Source organism: Bos grunniens, chromosome 1, assembly GCF_055505025.1.
Source record: "Bos grunniens cultivar Pamir isolate PY7600 chromosome 1, Bosgru_T2T1.0, whole genome shotgun sequence".
Classification (NCBI taxonomy): Eukaryota; Metazoa; Chordata; class Mammalia; order Artiodactyla; family Bovidae; genus Bos; species Bos grunniens.
In genome coordinates, this window is record NC_141165.1 from 137,774,714 (window position 1) to 137,794,178 (window position 19,465).

General features: G+C 34.9%; 1 long non-coding RNA gene across 1 annotated transcript in view; it reads right to left on the minus strand.

The window, feature by feature from the left end:
- Positions 1 to 19,465, minus strand: part of LOC147380240 (uncharacterized) — a 679,399-nt gene that overhangs the window by 232,357 nt on the left and 427,577 nt on the right. The gene's annotated exons all lie outside the window — the stretch shown is intronic.

Below are 19,465 nucleotides of genomic sequence, written 5' to 3' on the forward strand. Positions count from 1 at the left end.
AATAAAAGAAATCCAAATTGGAGAAGTAAAACTGTCACTGTCTGCAGGTGACATGAGACAATATAGAGAAAATCCTAAAGACACTATAGAAAAAGACATGAGAACTAGTAAATGAATTCAGTGAAGTTTCAGGATAACAGATTAATATATAGACATGTGTTGCACTTCTATACACTAACTAGGAACTATTAGAAAAATTAAGAAAATAATCCCTTTTACAATTACATCAAAAAGAAAAAAATAACAAGGAATAAATCAAAGAGGTAAAAGGCTTGTGCTCAGAAAACTACAAGATGATGGTTAAAGAAATTGAAGGTGACACAAATGGAAAGATATACCATGCTCATAAATTGAAAGAATTAATATTGTTAAAATGACAATGCTACCCAAGATAAGCTACAGATTCAGTGGAATTCTGATCAAAATATCATAGGTATTTTTCATAAAACTATAACAAGTAATTCTAAAATTTGTAGAGAAACACAAAATATCTCAAATAGCCAAAACAATCTTGAGAAAGAACAAAGCTGGAAGCATCTAGTTCCCTGATTTCAAATGATACTACAAAGTTATGGTAATAAAAACAGTAGGGTACTGACAAAAAGACAGACACATTGATCAATGGACTAGAATAGAGAGCCCAGAAATAAATCTATAATTAAATGGTCAATTAATCTTCAACAAAAAAGATAATAATATAAAATGGGGAATAGGAAACCTCTTCATAAGTGGTGTTGAAAAAAACTAAATAGCTACATGCAAAAAACTCAAACTGGGCTACTTCCTCATACCATGTACAAAAATAAACACAAAATAGATTAAAGACCTAAATATAAGACCCTAAACCATAAAACACCTAGAAGAAAACTCAGGCAGTATGCTCTTTGACATCAGTCTTAGCAATATATTTTGGGATCTGTCTCTAAGGCAATGGAAATAAAAGCAAAATTGAGTAAATGGGACTACATCACACTATAAAACCTTCTGCACAGCAAAGGAAACTATCAACAAAATGAAAAGGCAGCCTACTGAATGGGAGAAGATATTGGCAAGCAATGTATCTGATGAGGGGTTAATACCCAAAATATACAAAGAACTCAAACAACTCAACATCAAACAACCCAGCTGAAAAACAGAGGATCTAATTATCAGAGAAATGTAAATCAAACCATGAGACATCACCTGACAGGTGTAAATCTGTCAAAATGGTTGTCATTAAAAAAAAGAGATAAGATATAATAAATATTGAAGAGGATACAGAGTAAAGGGAAATTTTTGTGCCCTATTGGTGGGAATGCAAATTGGCATGGCCACTATGGAAAACAATATGAATGTTACTCAAAAAAATTTTAAAAAGAACTACATTAGAATCCAGCAATTGTACTTCTAGCCATTCTTTGAAGAAAAATACTAATTCAAAATTTTATATGCATCCATATGTTCATTACAGCATTATTTACAAAATCCAAGATACAGAAGCAACATAAATGTCCACAGTGGATGAAGGGATAAAGAATACATGGCCTATATATACAATAGAATATTACTCAGCCATAAAAAAATGAAATCTTGCCATGGATAGACCTAGCGTGGATAGACCCAGAGGATATTATGCTACATGAAGTAGTCAGACAGAGAAAGGCAAATACCATATGATTTCACTTATATGTGAAATCTAAAAAACGAAACAAACAAAATGAAAACAGACTCATAGATACAGAGATCAAACAAGTATTTGCCAAAATGGAGGGAAGTTGAGTCAAGAGACAAAATAAGTGAAGGGGATTGAGAGGTTCAGACCTCTAGTTATAAAGTAAATAAGTTATGGAGGTATAATTTACAGTATAAGGAATACTGCCTATAATATTGTGATAATTTTGTATGGGGACAGATGGTTACTAGACCTACAGTGTCATCATTTCATAATGTATGCAACGTCAAATCCCTGTGCAGTAAAACTGAAACTAACAAAATACTGTACATCAACTATATTTTAATAAGAAAGTAAATAATAGGTATATAAAAGAAGAAAGGGAATATATACACATGCATAAATAACATGAAGAGTCACTACAGAGAGATGTCAAACAAAAGAGCATATAGCATAGAGAAAAACGCTGAGACCTTGTGGTATATAATAAATTTCAGGTCTTGAGACACATGGAGCTCCTCCCTAGGAAAGGAAGTTATCTTAAACTAATGTATGTAAGATCATGTTTTCAACTTATATAAAACTGAAGTGTGGACAGTTTCTACTTTGCATTATTACTCTCTCAAACCAATAGAGGAGTGCCAATTTATTAAAAAAAAAAAAACTTTTTAAGGAACAACTTGCAAAAATTGAAAAACTGCAATCACATTGACTCAGTAATTTCACTGGATCCTTTTATTTTCACCTCTATTACTAGCATTGATCAAAACCACCATCACATCCTGCCTGGACTTTCACAATGGCCTCTTGCTGATCCCTCTGCTTCCATTCTGGCTCCAATTCAATCTATGCTTCATACAGAGACTGGAGCCATTATCCTAAAATACAAATCAGATTGCCCCTTTATGCTTCTTAAATTCCCCAATGGCTGCTCATGATCCTTGGAAGGAAATCCAAATTCTTTCCATGGCTTAAAAACCCTAGGGATTTGCTTGTGTTTCTGATCTCAATCATACCACTTTCTCACACACTAGACTTTGACCATTCTGGCCTTTTTTCTGTCTCTATCTCAGGACTTTGCATAAGCTCTTCCATCTGCCTCAAATACTCTTTATCTCTTCATCCATACAGATTTCAACTTAAATGTCACTTTTTTAAATAGACTGGACTTGACAACCCAATCAAAAGTGACTGCTTAACCACACCACTGGTATTGTAACTCTCTGTACAACACTATCAAGATATGCTGCCTTCTTACTTACCTATTCAATCTTCTTTTCATCACATATTTTTGAACATATATATTCATGTTGATATACATTTAGTATTATTTGTTTGCTTATTTTTCCCCTCCCTCCACCCATTGCAAAGAATTTAAGTTTCTAAGTTTAGGGCGCTTGCTTGTTCTGTTCACCAGTATATCTCCAGCTCCAGTAACAATGCCCAGCACATATGGGCGTTTTAACAAATGAATATTTAATTCAAGCAAACAGAACCAATAAGCATTTGGCATGTACTCCAAAACTGGATCATGCTGGACCTGAAGGTGTCAAACTCTTTTATTCCACATGATCAATATTGGGGAAAGCAGGGGCAGAGAGTAAGTTCCTGTCAGATGCAAAAGCTGAACAGACTATTTAGAAGCTCATCCTTTGGCAACTATAGTACCCAAAGGCTTTCACATTTTTTCCATCCCAGTTTTGTCATATGATTTGTATTTAGATGGAGAATAAAGATAGTTGATTGCTGTAGTAGCTTTACTGACTGCTTTAAAGTTAATTCCATTTTCAATTTTTGTTTTGAAATAAAGTGAAATTATTTCTGACTGCAAAAGGAAGGTGTTATTTAGTAATCTAAATCCATCTCTATACTTAAAATGAGTCTCTGTCCCTAGTGTTAGTTATACAATTGCCTACTCTTTGCATTTTAAGTGAATCGTAGCCACAAGGGCTTACTCAGTTGAGTTGCTTCTTAATCCTATCAACTCAACTGAGAACCATCCTTTTCCACCTACATACACTTAGCTTTCAAGTCTAAAATCCAAAGAAATATTTAAATTATTAAAGTCAATCTTGTGAGACAGGATTTACTCATGGAAGGCAAGAAATTTAAAAAAAATTCCAATGTAAATTTGAACTTACACTGGCTAATGAAGGCTCCTTCCAAAATTAAACCAGTAAAATAATACTGGTTATGTTTTGATGTCTTGTTTTAGTGACCGATTTTTAGCATTACGTTTATGTCTTAGTATTTTTATTGTTCCTATAATATGGAGTTCATAACAATAAAACAGTTAAATATCTATTGAGTATCTGCTATGCTTAAGCCACTACACTTCATGCTCTAGGCTTAAAAAGTAGGAAGTCAAAATTCTTGCTGTATAGGTTCTAAATCCCCTGATTCAGGACAATCAAGTACACAAGCAGATCTTACAACAGCAGTTGAAATAAGAAGGAGAAGCAATATTAAACAGTGAACCAAAGCAATGATAGGCAGAATTTTCAGAAATTTTAAATGGGAAGGAAGAAGGAGATAATTTATTAGGCAGAGATGGAGGATTCCAACAAAACTCCTCATTTTTCAGGCTGACTCAAAGAGAGAAAAGTATTACACTTTTTTGGCAAAGATTACAAATTTAGGAATAATGAGTTGTTTTGTGGAGGAAAGTGATAAATCTGGTTTGAGAAATTTTTAGCACAAGGAAACCACAAAACATGCAAATAATGATGTCTAGTAGACAGTTGGAAATGTGTAGTTAGAGCTTTGTAGTGAAGTCAGGGAGAAGAGCTGTTGAACTGGGAGTCATTTTTAAGAAGCCATAAAAAGTTGCTACAATCTTGAATGGTAAGAACTGAATTATGGGTGTTGCGGGTATAATGAGATAAATTTGCAGTATTCTGGGAACAATAAAAAGACACAGCAAAAGGAGACAACAATGGGAAAGAGCCAAGCAAAGAGAAACTAAAGAGCCTCTTGATGAAAGTGAAAGAGGAGAGTGAAAAAGCTGGATTAAAACTCAATATTCCAAAAAAACAAAGATCATTACATCCGGTCCCATTCCTTTATGGAAAATGGATGGAGAAACAATGAAAACAGTGACAGACTTTATTTTCTCAGGCTCCAAAATCACTGCAGATGGTGACTGCAGCCATGAAATTAAAAGACACTTGCCCCTTGGAGGAAAAGCTATGAGCAACCTAGACAGCATATTAAAAAGCAGAGACATTACTTTGCTGACAAAGGTCTGTCTAGTCAAAGCTATGGTTTTTCCAGTAGTCACGTATGGATGTGAGGGTTGGACCATAAAGAAAGCTAAGCACCAAAGAATTGATGCTTTTGAACTGTGGTATTGGAGAAGACTCTTGCAAGTCCCTTGGACTGCAAGGAGATCAAACCAGTCAGTCCTAAAGGAAACCAATCCTGAAAATTCATTGGAAGGACTGATGCTGAAGGTAAAGCTCCAATACTCTGGCCACCTGATGTGAAGAGCCGACTCATTAAAAAAGACCCTGACCCTGGGAAAGATTGAAGACAGGAGAAGAAGGGGACGACAGAGAATGAGATGGTTGGATGGCATCACTGACTCAATGGACATGAGTTTGAGCAAGCTCCAGGAGTTGGTGATAGGGAAACCTGGTGTGCTGCAGTTCAAGGGGTTGCAAAGAGTCGGACACGACTGAGCAACTGAACTGAACTGAAAGAACCAAGATAACATCAAAGAAATCAGAAGAGAAAAAATTTCTCATTATGAGTAATGTGATCAACCCTATCAAATGCTATAGAGATTTAAATGATTTATTTCCAAAATCACTCAGCATTGCTCATCTTGGGAATATAAACCATGTTACTTCTAGTAAGAGCTATCAGCATTAATTAATTTTCAAACTAATAATTACATTTTAATTATCTTTTCTCATTTGAGACAGGATCATATCCATAAAAGTGATGCACCTGAGCTTGTCTGCGTGGAGTTTCTCCTTTACTAACTACAAAGGCATCTGCAGACACCCCCAGTGGTGATGCTTCCTATTGCCATGGGAATTGCATATGCTTCTGTAACCACTGTTTCCAAATAGATGTCACTGGTCTCAAAGCAGGAAGGCTCCTTCCCTCATTTCAACGTCCACTAGAACTCTGCTCTGTTTTCTGTCTTCAGTCCCTAAATGACCCCATAACAGTTGGAGAAAGGGTTGAGAGCCAGTGTTAATGTTCTGAGGAGCATTTGCACTGAACATTCAAATCATTGGAAAAGAAAACTGAAATTCATAAGAATGAGTTTCTAAAGATCCCAGCTTTTCCTTGAGGAGATATTTAGGAAGAAGCACCCTTTAAAATAACCTCATGTAGGCAACTTCTAATTATACATATCCTAAAACTACCATTGTAAGTGGACAAGTTTAAGATTATTCTGTAAATTGTTTAAAGCCATATAATGATGCTTATATTTCAGTCCATGATCACCTCTCCTAAGATGGCATCAAAGATTTAGAAAGTGATGGAGTAGCCTCTCCTGGTCTTGGCCTTTTGCATTTAAAAAAAACTTTCATTTGAGATTGGCAAGGAAATCTCTGTTACCAGTTTTTCTAGTACCTACTTTCATTGATGGTAGCAAAAAGAAAACTTACTATCATGGACACAGCCGGCTAACTTACTTATAAGCCTCTCCATATACATTACGTTTTCTTCTTGACCATCTTCTCCCTTCTCAAATGCTGGGGTTTTTTCCTGGAATATAAAGATAGTTGTTACTGGGTTAACCAAAAATTTCATTTGGGTTTTTGTGCAACATTGTACAGAACAAATCTCAAATGAACTTTTGGCCAACCCAATACTTAAATTCAAATTCAAATTTGCAAAGATAATTTTTAAAATATTAGTTAAATAATTGGGGCCTGGAAGAGAAGCCAAGTCAGCCAGGAATGTGGGAAGTATCTTGGTAGGGTGGAGGGTAGTTGGAAAAGGCCTCAAAACACGACCATTTGACAACTGGAGAAAAGACAGGTATATCAGTATCTTTTAAACAATACAAGTATGACCAACAGTATGGTTATAGGGGTTCCTGCTGCTGCTGCTGCTGCTAAGTCACTTCAGTCATGTCCAACTCTGTGCAACCCCATAGATGGCAGCCCACCAGGGCTCCCCCGTCCCTGGGATTCTTCAGACAAGGACACTGGAGTGGGTTGCCATTGCCTTCTCCAATGCAGGAAAGTGAAAAGTGAAAGTGAAGTCGCTCAGTCATGTCCAACCCTCAGTGACCCCATGGACTGCAGCCTACCAGGCTCCTCCATCCATGGGATTTTCCAGGCAAGAGTACTGGAGTGGGGTGCCATTGCCTTCTCCGATAGGGGTTCCTACTAGAGGAATTTCTACCCTGAGCGAACTTTTCCTTTAAAAATGTTTTCTCTGATATTCCAATTCTTATTTGTTGAAACACAAGAAAAGCATTCCATATGCTCTTCTCTACTTGCCAGGTTAAACCTCCTAAAAATGACATATTTATAAACCATGACTCAGCTCTGGCCAGTTTGAAAAAGAAGCATGAAGTAAGCACACAGAGTTGTTTTCCATTACTGATGACTTTGCCATCCCTAAACCTTCTCTTTCCCCTACCACTCACCTTGAAAATGCATCCAAGCCAAAAGGCCAGAAATTTGTCCTCAGAAACTCTTGAGTTAAATAACTCAGAAATTTCTCATGAACGTAAGTCGAAGGTATAGAGGTAGAGAATTGGTATGGAAAGGAAGAACAATTTCTTTTTAATTATGGTTGGCATGAGCATACATACTGGGTGGCATAATTTCAAATTGCTTGTATCATTGATTTTAATATTACGTTCACCACTTTTTGGTGTAGTCACTATTGTCTGTAATTCTGATGCATATAACAAATCTTATGCTCTGAGAAAAGGAGAAAGTCAAATATAAGAATAAATGCATGGTGAAGGGGAAAGAGGCTTGGTATCTACTTGGTTAAGATACTTCCTTTGTGCTTTGTAAATTAATCAGGAAATTCTGACTGAAATAAAGGACTTAGAGATCATCTTTGAACTTTAAATGACCAGTCCTTCAAGCAGACCATGCAAGAGAACATATATTTTCTGAGAGAAGTCAGCTGAGGCAAAATCAATGTATGTGTGACCACTTCTCAGTTGCAGACTGAGTTGCCAAGAAAGCATTGACACTTGAAAATACAAAATTTTAATACATTTCCATCCACATGGTTTCTCTTTACTTGATGTCTGCAAACTCAACCTATGTTTTTAAAACCCAAATACAGTTAGTTAGTTTTTATTAATAATATCTAGACCTACATTTTATTTTTTTTCAAGGAAAACACCCCACCCTTGTTCTATAAAATTACAAAATATAAGGCTGCAAGTAAGTCTTCTATTCACACAGCAAATATGTTTGCCTGTCTACTGAAGGCTCAGCTTTTTATTCTGCACCTTCATTTCACTGATGAGAAAACTAAAACCCGGAGATTTAACCAAGTTGGTTAAATCTTGGTCTTAACCAAGTTCACCAATAAGAACAAATTTGTTTAAAAGACAGAAGTAGGATGAGTCTATAAAAACTAATTCAGTTTAAATCCAGTTATTAATATAGTTGGTTTCCTTCTTCGGAGACTTTCAGGAAATATTCAGGTAGAAAAAAAAATGCTATTACAGTCAGGCAATGTGTATCCTCACACACACACACACACACACACACACACACACACACACACAAAGAGCTTTTTAAAAAGATTATTTCAAGAAAAACTATACTTAGATGTTTTAGATTCCTGTAATTAAAAATAAGGGCCTTAGATCAGCAGCACTTGGGAGCATGTTAGAACTGCAGACTCTGAGGCCCCACCCTGTAGTACTTACACAGTTTAACAATATCCACAGATGATGTGTATAGACATTAAACTTTGAAAAGCACCATTTTAGATAATCTTAGAAATTACTTCTAATCTTAAAAAGCATGCATTAAAATGTGTGTGTTTAAATGATATCAAAACTGTTTTATTACTCAAAGTAATTCTGGGATTAATATCTTCATAAAGTAAAGAATCCCTTCAAACACAGACTCTCTCCAATTTATCTTAGGTATCAATAGGAAATTTTTATATGTAGACTTCATATTGCATAAGTTGAGGTCACTCTAAGATTCACAGAAGTAGAAGTATGAAGAAATAAAATGCCCTCAAAAGAAAATATCAAACTAGCAACACATAAGTTGTTATTTGAAAATACATTGGCTCTACAATTTGCTAGTTCAAAGCTGTAAATAGAATTTATTTTAATTTAGTCAGAAGTTGGATGAAATTACTTTTTCACTATTTATGGACAAGAACGTTTGTAAGTTAATTCTGAAGGGGAAAAAATTCTTTCTAAAGAAAAACATTATTTTACAAATTTACAAGTCTCTATTTTCATGCATATAATTGCTACATAAGCAAGGGCATGTATTGTTATGTTTGCACACTTGACTAATTACAAATGATTCTTGGCTGGTAATTAAAGTAACTTTTAAAAGGCAACATTTAGTTTACTTGGTTTGCTTGCCTTTGCACATAAAAATAATAAAACTGTTTTTAAAGACTATAGACTATTCACAAATTTAGACAAGTCCAAGTAGGCTGCGTTACTAAATTGTAATCAATTCCCTCTTAATACCTGAATCCTTTCTGCCCCCAACTAAGATCCTTTGAAAGTGCTTAAGGACAATGCTACCATTTCTATTTTATGAACTTATAAATATCTAAACTAAGAGAGTATAACATGCCTCCAAACTAATCAATCTCCTGCATGTAAATAAGACCAATGTCTTAACCCATAGGTTCAACGTTTTGTTTTTGTAAAGCAAAAATCTTTCTAGGATTTTTTTTTTAAGTCTTTACAGGTTTAAATGTACAATTTTATTACTTTTAGGTACATGTTGTCTTATAAGGGCCCTTAAACAAGAACTGCGTTTTTAGCAGCTGTTTGCTGTCTTCAATGATAGGCTTTGGTGAATATTTTGAGAACATTGCATAAAATAAAGATATTCCATGTAAAATCAAAACTAGTTGTAGTAGTGTGATACAGATCTTTTTTGAGCATAACAACAAAAGGACTATATTATATCCCTGAAACTTCCCCAGGATTTTTTTTCACTACACTCCTTTAAAAAGAGATCAGTTTAGAAAATGCATTTATACCCTAGCAAATATGATTTTCCTGACTTTTTAGGCTGTCTCTGAACTTTAAGTTTTCTAAACAGCATGACATACAACTTTGGTGGTGCATACAGCATGGGCTCTTATTGCACTTAAGTCTAAACTTTTATATTTATTTCATGTATTTAAAATTGTTCACTAAATAAAGAATCCTAAGATCATTAACAACAAACATCTGCTGACCATTTGCTTTTATCTGTGACCCAGCTAAAAGAGTATACACTATCATTCATTCAGTGGCGGTATGCAACATCATCCTTCCAAATTCCTAAAAGAAAGTCATGTCCAGAATTAACGTGAAAAAAAGTGTTAAAGAGTGCATCACTTGCTTCTGTGAATATGTTATTTACGACAATCTGGATGAAAATGACAGCAAAATATTTTCTGACCTTGTCCGAAGTGCTACTCAGTGTTGAAGAGTGGGTTAAGAAGGAAGAGCACTGAAAGTAAACAGTGCTTATACCGAGTTGTCTCCCAGGACACTCTTTTATGAAGATCCTACGGAAAAGAAATTTTCTTCTGACTGCTTGTGCTGTGTAAATATTACCTCAGATAAATGCCGCATTTTAACTAAATAAGTCTGCAAAAACATAAGACTGTTTCATGTTGGTTTCCTTAGTTTTTCTGCATTAACTCAAAATTCAAGCCACGAATAAAACACTCTATAAAACAGTATTCATGACTTCATACAGTGAGGATGATATTTTCCTTTATAAATGCCACATAAAGTCTGTGGTAAGTTTTTAAATAGAAAAATCGTGAAAATCCCAACATAACCACGGATTGCCCTCCATCGCCTGTCCAATAAATTCTAACTTTAGGTTTGTACTATTTGACAGAAATCCTTCACAGTACTGAGGGGGAAAGTAGCTTTTTGTTTCTTATACATTTATCTCTGTCACTTTCTCTTTTTCCATCGAGAATGCATTGAGAATAAACATTACAATTCATATCTGCATAGAAAATGTTTGAAGAGTATGTTTTCTTCAGAAGTGATACTAAGAAAATCTAAAAAAGAATTCACTCTTCAAGAAGAAAAGAAACAAATGAAGATAAATTTTTAATGTATATGTAGTCATCAAAAATATATTGGAGCCTAGTATATGTAACTGATTCACTTTGCTGTACAGCAGAAAGTAATACAACATTGTAAAGCAACTATACACCAATTTAAAAAGCTTTAAACATATATATATATATATATATATATACACACATATATATATATACACTGGTGCCTAATCTTTTACAAAAATAATCATAACAATAAAGAACAAAAATGATGTCTATTTTAAATTATTGTTAAATATTACAGTCATAAATGAGGATCTATTTATTAAATCTAGAAGGTTAAAACCTGACTTGTATATGCTATATGTTAGAGCACAAGTTATTCAGTTACCAAAGGTAGCAATTGCTAGAAAAACGTAAAGAGTTCTTTTAAATTAGTTACAAAAATATTGCATTTAACTTGACATTAAAGTATTAGAAATAGTAAGAATTCATGCTTGGAACTTATAAGAAAAGGAAAACCCTGTTGTCATATATTATATGTGCTGTGCTTAGTCACTCAGTCTTGCCCAACTCTGTGAACCCATGACTGACAAGAAAATATCAGTGGGAAATTTTTAGCCTAAAAAAAGATAACAGGAACAGGTAGCTATTATAACTGTTATGTATTCTGAGTATATAGAGACAATAGCTCCTTTGGCTAACTAAGTAACATGCTGAAATACAATCATTGAGAGAGACCAGCCCCTCTGTTGTATGTAACATGAAATACTAACATTTCTTCTTCATTAATTGAAGCAAATTATCATATTTGTATTTCATGATATTATTGCTCCTCACATAGCAAGCTTCTAGATCTTTCCATATCACATACTCAGTACTATTTCTCCTTTTTTCTTATTTTTGCAGTTATTTGGATAAAGATTTTGAGAGGAAGAAACATTTCATGCACATGCAATATTTCCTATTCATGTTTGAGAGACCGAGTCTGTGGTTTTCCAGTTCCCAAGAAGAGAGCTAGAAAAATTAATACAAAATAATGTATTAACATATTGATACTAAGAAATCCTTATTTCTATGTCCTGGATGAAACATCTCATTTCCAGATAGTGAACATAGGAAACACAAAAAAGCAAAATACTGTGTTCAAGAGTGAAAGAAAAGATTTGTCACACGGCAGGTATTTCCCCGTTGACCAATTAAAACAAGAAACCCCATCTTTCCTTCTTTAACTGGAGGATGGCCACAACAAAGGATTTTTGAGCAGGAGATAAAATAGAAGCAAACTGATGAGCATCTTCAAGACTTCTCAGGGACATTAAACAGCCCCCTATCAAAGACCAGACAGAAGAAACACTCGGATACGCTTCATGATTTTTGGATGACATGGCATCTTGGGGAGGAACTAGCATTTTGTCCTTTGAGACCAGAGAAAAAAGCCATATATTCAACCATTTCAAATCCACTCCAGGAAAGCAAAAAAAAAGTATACAAAATGCATAGTTCATTAAAGTTGTCATTTCCCTTCTTTTAAATGTCTTACATGACCCCCATGATAAAAATTAATTGCAAAAGTAATATTTACAGCTAAAAATGAGTATGGATTATATTTTGACATCTGGTTTTGATGCTGTCAGAGCTCATTATCTCTCGGTCTCACCCTTTATTTTGCTATTGAGTTGGGCAGTTTATTTGGCTTTTTAAATGCAATTTATTTTTTCTTTATTTGCACATTAATTATTTAAAAAACAGAAAAAAAAGAATGTTAAACAGTACCAATACAGAGAGAGACAGGTTTTCTGAGGTAGCTTGCTTTCTCTAACTCTAATAAATAAAATGTGAGGAAAGTGGACAAGTATCACTTTCAAGAATATGAGGCAATAAACATGAGAGAAGAAGAAAGTTAAAAATACAAAGTGATGTGACCTATCAATGCTGCATACTGAATTCTCATTACAACTATTAAAGGATATTCATTGCAAATGTATTATAGCCCATAGCTTAAATAAACACTGATTACCCCTGGATCAGCCAAAGGACAAACTGAAAGCAAGGTATCTGTGGACACCTCGTCTCTTTAAAAAATCGGCCAATTGTAAACATAATCTAGTTACAAAGCATGTTTTCAAAAATTATCCACAGTCTTTGCTTATTAAAAAGTGAGCGTCTATTGACAACATGGATGATATAGATTAAGCCAGCAACCATGAAAATGTTCCAGTGTCCCTAATGTCTAAAATTGTAATTTAGTTATTATTTATCAGCTTCATTAAATAATTTTCTATACGGGTAATCATGTGTTCTATTTCTTTTCCAACGAGGGAAACTTGAACTCATAAAATTGGAACTAATAAAATCAGGGGAAGGGAAATCTAAATTATAAACCATTCTTTTACTGATTCCATGACTTATCCTTGGCAAAATTAAGTCCATCCTCCCACCGTAAGCCACAAGAAAATTATTTATAATTTGTAGGTGTTAGTGACTTAATAGAGCACATATTCTCCTTGGATGCTTGCATTTTAAAAGAAAAGGTAAAGACAAAAAACCTAATGTAAAATAATAAACTGTTAATAAGATTCTTCTAGAACATGGGGAAAGGAAATTGTTTCTCCTGAGAGACTGGCATAATTTCTCTCTATGGATGATAAACAGTAATTTGCTTTGATGTAAGCCTTTATATAGAGAATGGATAAATAACAAGGTCCTACTGGATAGCACAGAGAACTACATTCAATATCCTGTGATAAACCATAATGGGAAAGAATATTTGTAAATTAATAAATATACGTATAACTGAACCACATTGTTGTACAGCAGTAATCAACACATTGTAAATCAACTATATTTCAATAAAAATTTTTAAATAATAATAATAATTTGCTTTGAGTATCAAAAATAACACAGCTAAATGTACAGACCACCTTTATTCATTTTTTAAGATCCTATCCTGTATTTTTCCCATTCCTGACCTCCTATTATAATTCACTTTTTCTCTGGTCCTGAATGTTTGTAAGTTGCCCTACTCTCTGGAGATTAAAGCTACATACATAACACCAGCATTACTTGTCTCTTCCAAAATTTGGTCTCTACCATCACCACCACCCAGTCCCAGCAGTCCATAGTCTGGCAGCTTTCTCTTTTCAGGTTTCCTCTTTCCACCCTTTAACTTCCATATATAAACCATAGATTCTCCTTCTGCTTGAAGAAAAATTAACTCAGAGTGATTCTTACAAAACTGTGAAATAAGATCAGTCTGTGGTCTTTCCCTCTGTCCTCCTTAGATTCCTGGTGTCAGGTCCTAGGACCCCCATTCAGGAGCTTCAGCCCCTGCCTTCCCTTAGCTCCTCTGCCTCCATTCACCAAACCTCCCCATTCCTGCTCCAAAATGTGTTGAGAATTGCTCATTTCAATAATAAAATAGCTCTGTAGCAAAGCTTGAAGTGACTTTACATAGTTTGCTCTCTTAGGGTGATCTTGACAATGAAACAAGTCAAATTTCTCTTCAAATGCAGATGAGTGGTGGTTTATAATTTACACAGGACTTGCATTTTATCTGGAGAAAGAAATGGCAACCCACTCCAATATTCTTACCTGGAAAATCCAATGGACGGAGGGACCTGGTAGGCTACAGTCCACAGGGTCGCAGAGTCGAACAGAACTGAGTGACTTCATTTTCACTTTGCACTTTTATCCCATTTACTCAAGCAAAAAATAATTATAATAACAAAATTTATAGTAACACGGACATGTTTCTTAAAACACATTTTGTATAGAATTCACATTACTTGTACTGTATTTTAAATATTTTCTGGAAAAGCACTCCAAAGGAACACTAGTTAGTCTCTCTTCTTATCAAATAGGAATGGGGTTGGTTTTCTTTAATTGTTTTTCATATTAAATAAGAGCATTAATTGGTCTAAATATTCCTGGTGAAGTTTCCACATTTCTAATTAAATCTCAAGCAGGCCCAACTTCTTAGAAAACACGTGTACCAGTGCCCTAAGTCTAAACTGAAACAGAGGAGATGCTGTTTCTCAATGAAAGTCAAGCACTGTTGACAAGCCTTCCTCAATTTCAAGTCAGTCCACCCTCAGGTAACACAGTGGTTTTCCATTCAGTGTGAGCTGCAGGCTTTCCAAATGCTAAAGATTCTCATTTTGCCCTTTGTATCATTTTAACAAGTAAGTAGTATGCTTAGGCACCTTTCTGCATGATCCTAACTTCCTCTTATTAGCTTTTTAACTCTGTGATACTCAAAATTCATTCCTCTTTGTTTTCAGAAAATATTTTCAAACAACTTGAAGTTAACATCAAAAGGTTCTACTTGTTTTATATTTGTGTTACGTTGAAAAATAATTTCTCTAAAGTTCTATATTGGGAAATAAACTACTTCTTTTTACTTCTCGATATATTCAAAGTGGGTTTAATGAATCTTATTCCCTTATTTAAAGTTTTAAGAAATAGTAATTAATCACCATTATTTAGCAAGCAAGAATTATGGGGACAATTGTTTCAATAAATCAACTCAAAAGATCTCACAAGTGAAAGGGTTTTCTGGGTTAACACTGTGAAAACTTTACAATCTTGAATTGCTTCCTGATTATTCTACTATTAATTATTTAAATGACAAATCTCAGCAAAAGTACAGATGACATTTTACATTTGTCCAAGTCACTAACTTAATAACCAGATAAGAAGGCAGTAGAATGACAAAACATGTCATTTTCCTCAACACTGAAATGAAATCTTTCAGAAACTCATTTGTATACATGAAAAATCACTTACTTGATTATGCGCTCTACCATTATTTTGAAAATTCATCAAAACAATTGGAGTCTTACAACAAAAATATTTTTTTAAACATTATGAAATTTGGTCTGGGTATAGAAGGCAATATTATATGATGCTACAAACTATGGAACTATAATCATAGTTTCTATCAATGAAGAAATTTTATTTTGGTAGAAAGCTTGCAGTTAGGCCCAACAAAAACTGTTACTTTTAGAACAACCTATAACTAAGCAATTACTTATCAATGGATTTCCAGCTGTTCAATGGAATATGAAGTAATTTTTGCCCACACAAATAATCCATGCCAATAATTTAAGATTGATTGCTATAGTATTTGAGATTTTCTTTAAGACTGTTTAGAACTGACATTTTAAATTATTATTATTAACATGACCGTTGGTCACAATATCAGTCAATTTAATCAAAATCAGGAAACCAACATTAAGTGGACAAGCTGTAGAAGTTGACAATAACATTGGTTTGGAGGTGAGGAAGTACAAATTATTTTTTTAATGAAATAAGAAAAAAATCTCTAAAGCATATTTCAAATAGAAATCATATGACCAAAAGTTCTTTGCATATATAAAAGTGCTTCCAAACTAAGGCATATATGTAGAATCATTACCTGTAGAACTTACATTTGGTTTTGGGAGAAGTTGTCAAATTCCCCTGAAAAACATTTCAGTCTGCCATTAAACTACCAACTATGTAGAAAGCACTTACTGAAATAGCTAGATTTTCAGTTCGTAACTTTAAGACTTGGAAAAAATTAAATTCAGTACTGCAAATAAAAAGAATTAATTTTTCTTCCTACCCACAAAAAAAATTTTCATCATGCTTCTGAATCTGCGCCACTTCCTGCCTGAAATACTTATTTAGAACTGCTCCTTTGTGTTAACTGTTTTTCACATTTCACTAGATGATCTCAAAAACCAGTTGGGATTTAAATCATCATGAATAATAATAGATTCAGATTGATGTGCAGTTAAAGCAAAGATAACGCACATCTGTAACCCCAGTTATAAATAATAGAACATTAAAAGAGTTTATTAGAAGAAAAAATTGCCTGAAAACTGAAATTAACCTCCTAGAATTTCTCAGATAAACCAAATTATTCTACAAAACCAAAGCCAATATCCAAGTCTGTTTATAAAAATCACCCATTCCAAATTTGTCCTCTCATTTACAATTTTTAAATGCTCTCCTGTCCTCTTTTGAGTTTTAGCTGAATTTGTGTGCTGTGCATTGTTGTTTCAGCTTAAAAACCTCCTGTGTGGCAGTGGGCTTGGCAGCCCAGAGAAAGGCGATGAACACTGTCAAATTCAGCGCAGTGCACTTGGTAACACAAGGAGAGCGTGAATAATATTTGGAGATCTAGCACACCTTAGTGGAAACACTTATAACTACAACTGCTTTGAAGCTATTTAAATGTTAAACTCCATTGTTTTAGTGAAATTCCATTTTTTCTAAATAGATGAACCTTGTTCAGGCTTTTTTCCCCTTAACTTTGATGTGTTTCTTTCCCAAACACCCCTGATAAGAAGATAAATGTGATCATTAATTTCTAAAAGGAGAAACCATCATTTCTTTTCAGAATATCTATGAATATCTGTACAACTCCCATAAAGCTATCAAATTAGTGGCAATGCCTTCTTTACCATCGTGGTCAAGTGCAAAGTGTCAGATTTTTCTTGTTAAATGAGAGCTGTGCATTTGATCTGCAAAAGCTTGTCAGCTCAGCTCTTGGGATACTTCAAAGACTTGGTTTCAGATAAGTTCAGCATGTTCTACCATTAATGTCTGACCCCCTTTACTTCATACTACTAAAATGTCATCACGAAGAAAAGAGATGACATCACAAATATCCATTCTACTATCCAGACAATTTCCAGAGCTTTAGAGCTGAGATAGGTAAAACATTCAAAAATAAGTATAGGGACTTTCCTGGTGGTCCAGTGGTTAAGACTTCACCTTCTGATGCAGGGGGTGCAGGTTCGATCCCTTGTGGGGAGCTAAGGTGCCATATGCCTTGTGGCCAAAAAACCAGGACACAAACAATAGAAGCAATATTGTAACAAATTTAAGAAAGACTTTAAAAATGGTCCACATCGAAAAAACCATCTTAAAAAAAATAATAAGTAGAAAGCATTCATTTCAAAACATGAAGAAAATTAGTCCTGGTCATATATACTTCCATGTATACACATATTTCTAGAAATTAGAATATGATATTTATAGAGCCATAGGTGAAACACTTGTTTATTATCGGCATCTCAACCACATGACTGAAAACTAGGAAGGAAGTAAATTGTTGTTCAGTCGCTAAGTGGTATCCGACTCTTTATGACCCCATGAACTGCAGCACACCAGGCTTCTCTGTCCTTCACCATCCCCCAGAGCTTGTTCAAACTCATGTCCATTGAATCAGTGATGCTATCCCTCTCATCCTCTGCCGTCCCCTTTTCCTCCTGCCCTCAATCTTTCCCAGCATCAGGATTTTTTATGAGTCAGCTCTTCACATCAGGTGGCCAAAGTATTGGAGTTTCAGCTTCAGCATCAGTCCTTCCAATGAATATTCAGGACTGATTTCCTTTAGGATTGACTGGTTGGATCTCCTTGCAGTCCAAGGGATTCTCAAGAGTCTTCTCCAACACTATATTTCAAAAGCATCAATTTTCAGCACTCAGCCTTCTTTTTGGTCCAACTGTCACATCCATACATGACTACTGGAAAAACCATAGTTTTGACTAGATGGATCTTTGTTAGCAAAGTAATGTCTCTGTTTTTTAATACACTGTCTAGGTTGGTCATAGCTTTTCTTCCAAGGAGCAAGAGTCTTAATTTCATGGCTGCAGTCACCATCTTAGTCAGAGAACTAAGATCCTCCATTTCACAGGGCAACTAAGCCTGCATGCCACAACCACTGATCTCACTTGCCACAACAAACACCCAAAAAAAGGAAAAAAAAAAAACAAAACTTTCCTTTTGGGGAGATCTCACGTGGTTTGGAGTAGAGCACCAAACAACTGCATGCCTGTGGTCATTGTCCAAAATTGTAACAATCTCTGTGATAAACAAATATGGAAGGTCAACGAAGCTAGTATGAGGGTACAGACCTGGGCAAAGAAAGCAGGAAAATGGTAACTGGCAAAAAACTTAACACTACGAGGGGAATGAGACAACCAGTCTCATAGTCTCACCCAAGTGGGACTTGGTAAGTTTTCACAAGTCCCTGGAAATTTGGAAGGTTGCACATGGGCAGGAGACACCAAAAAGGGCCCTAACCATCCACTCATCCCTGGATGAACATGGGGCCTGTGTGGGCACAAAAGAGATGTGAGACGGCCTGCTGTTGCTGCTGCTGCTGCTAAGTCGCTTCAGTCATGTCTGACTCTGTACGACCTGGTAGGATGCAAAAGCTGGGACAGATGTGAAATGTCTGAATTTTGAATATGCTCCCGGACACACAGTCAGATCAATAGGAACGGAGGAAGAGTCTTTCTGGCTCAAGGTGTTTGAGCACAATTTCCGAACAATCACTGGCTGATCACGGAGCTCTACTGTCACAGTGGTGGACCCCTGGGAAATCAAGCTGAAATATACAAATGAGAAAGTTTTACACACTGAGCATAAATATCAAAGTGCACACAATGTGAAAGAGAACAGACTCCATATATTTTGTCCAGGGAAGTTACTAAACAACACTTACCATACACACAGAGCAGCAATAGCAACAATCTAGAGGGTGGGGAAGAGGGCGTGAGAAATGAGAATCTAGATTTTCTACTGTGCATTATCAAATAT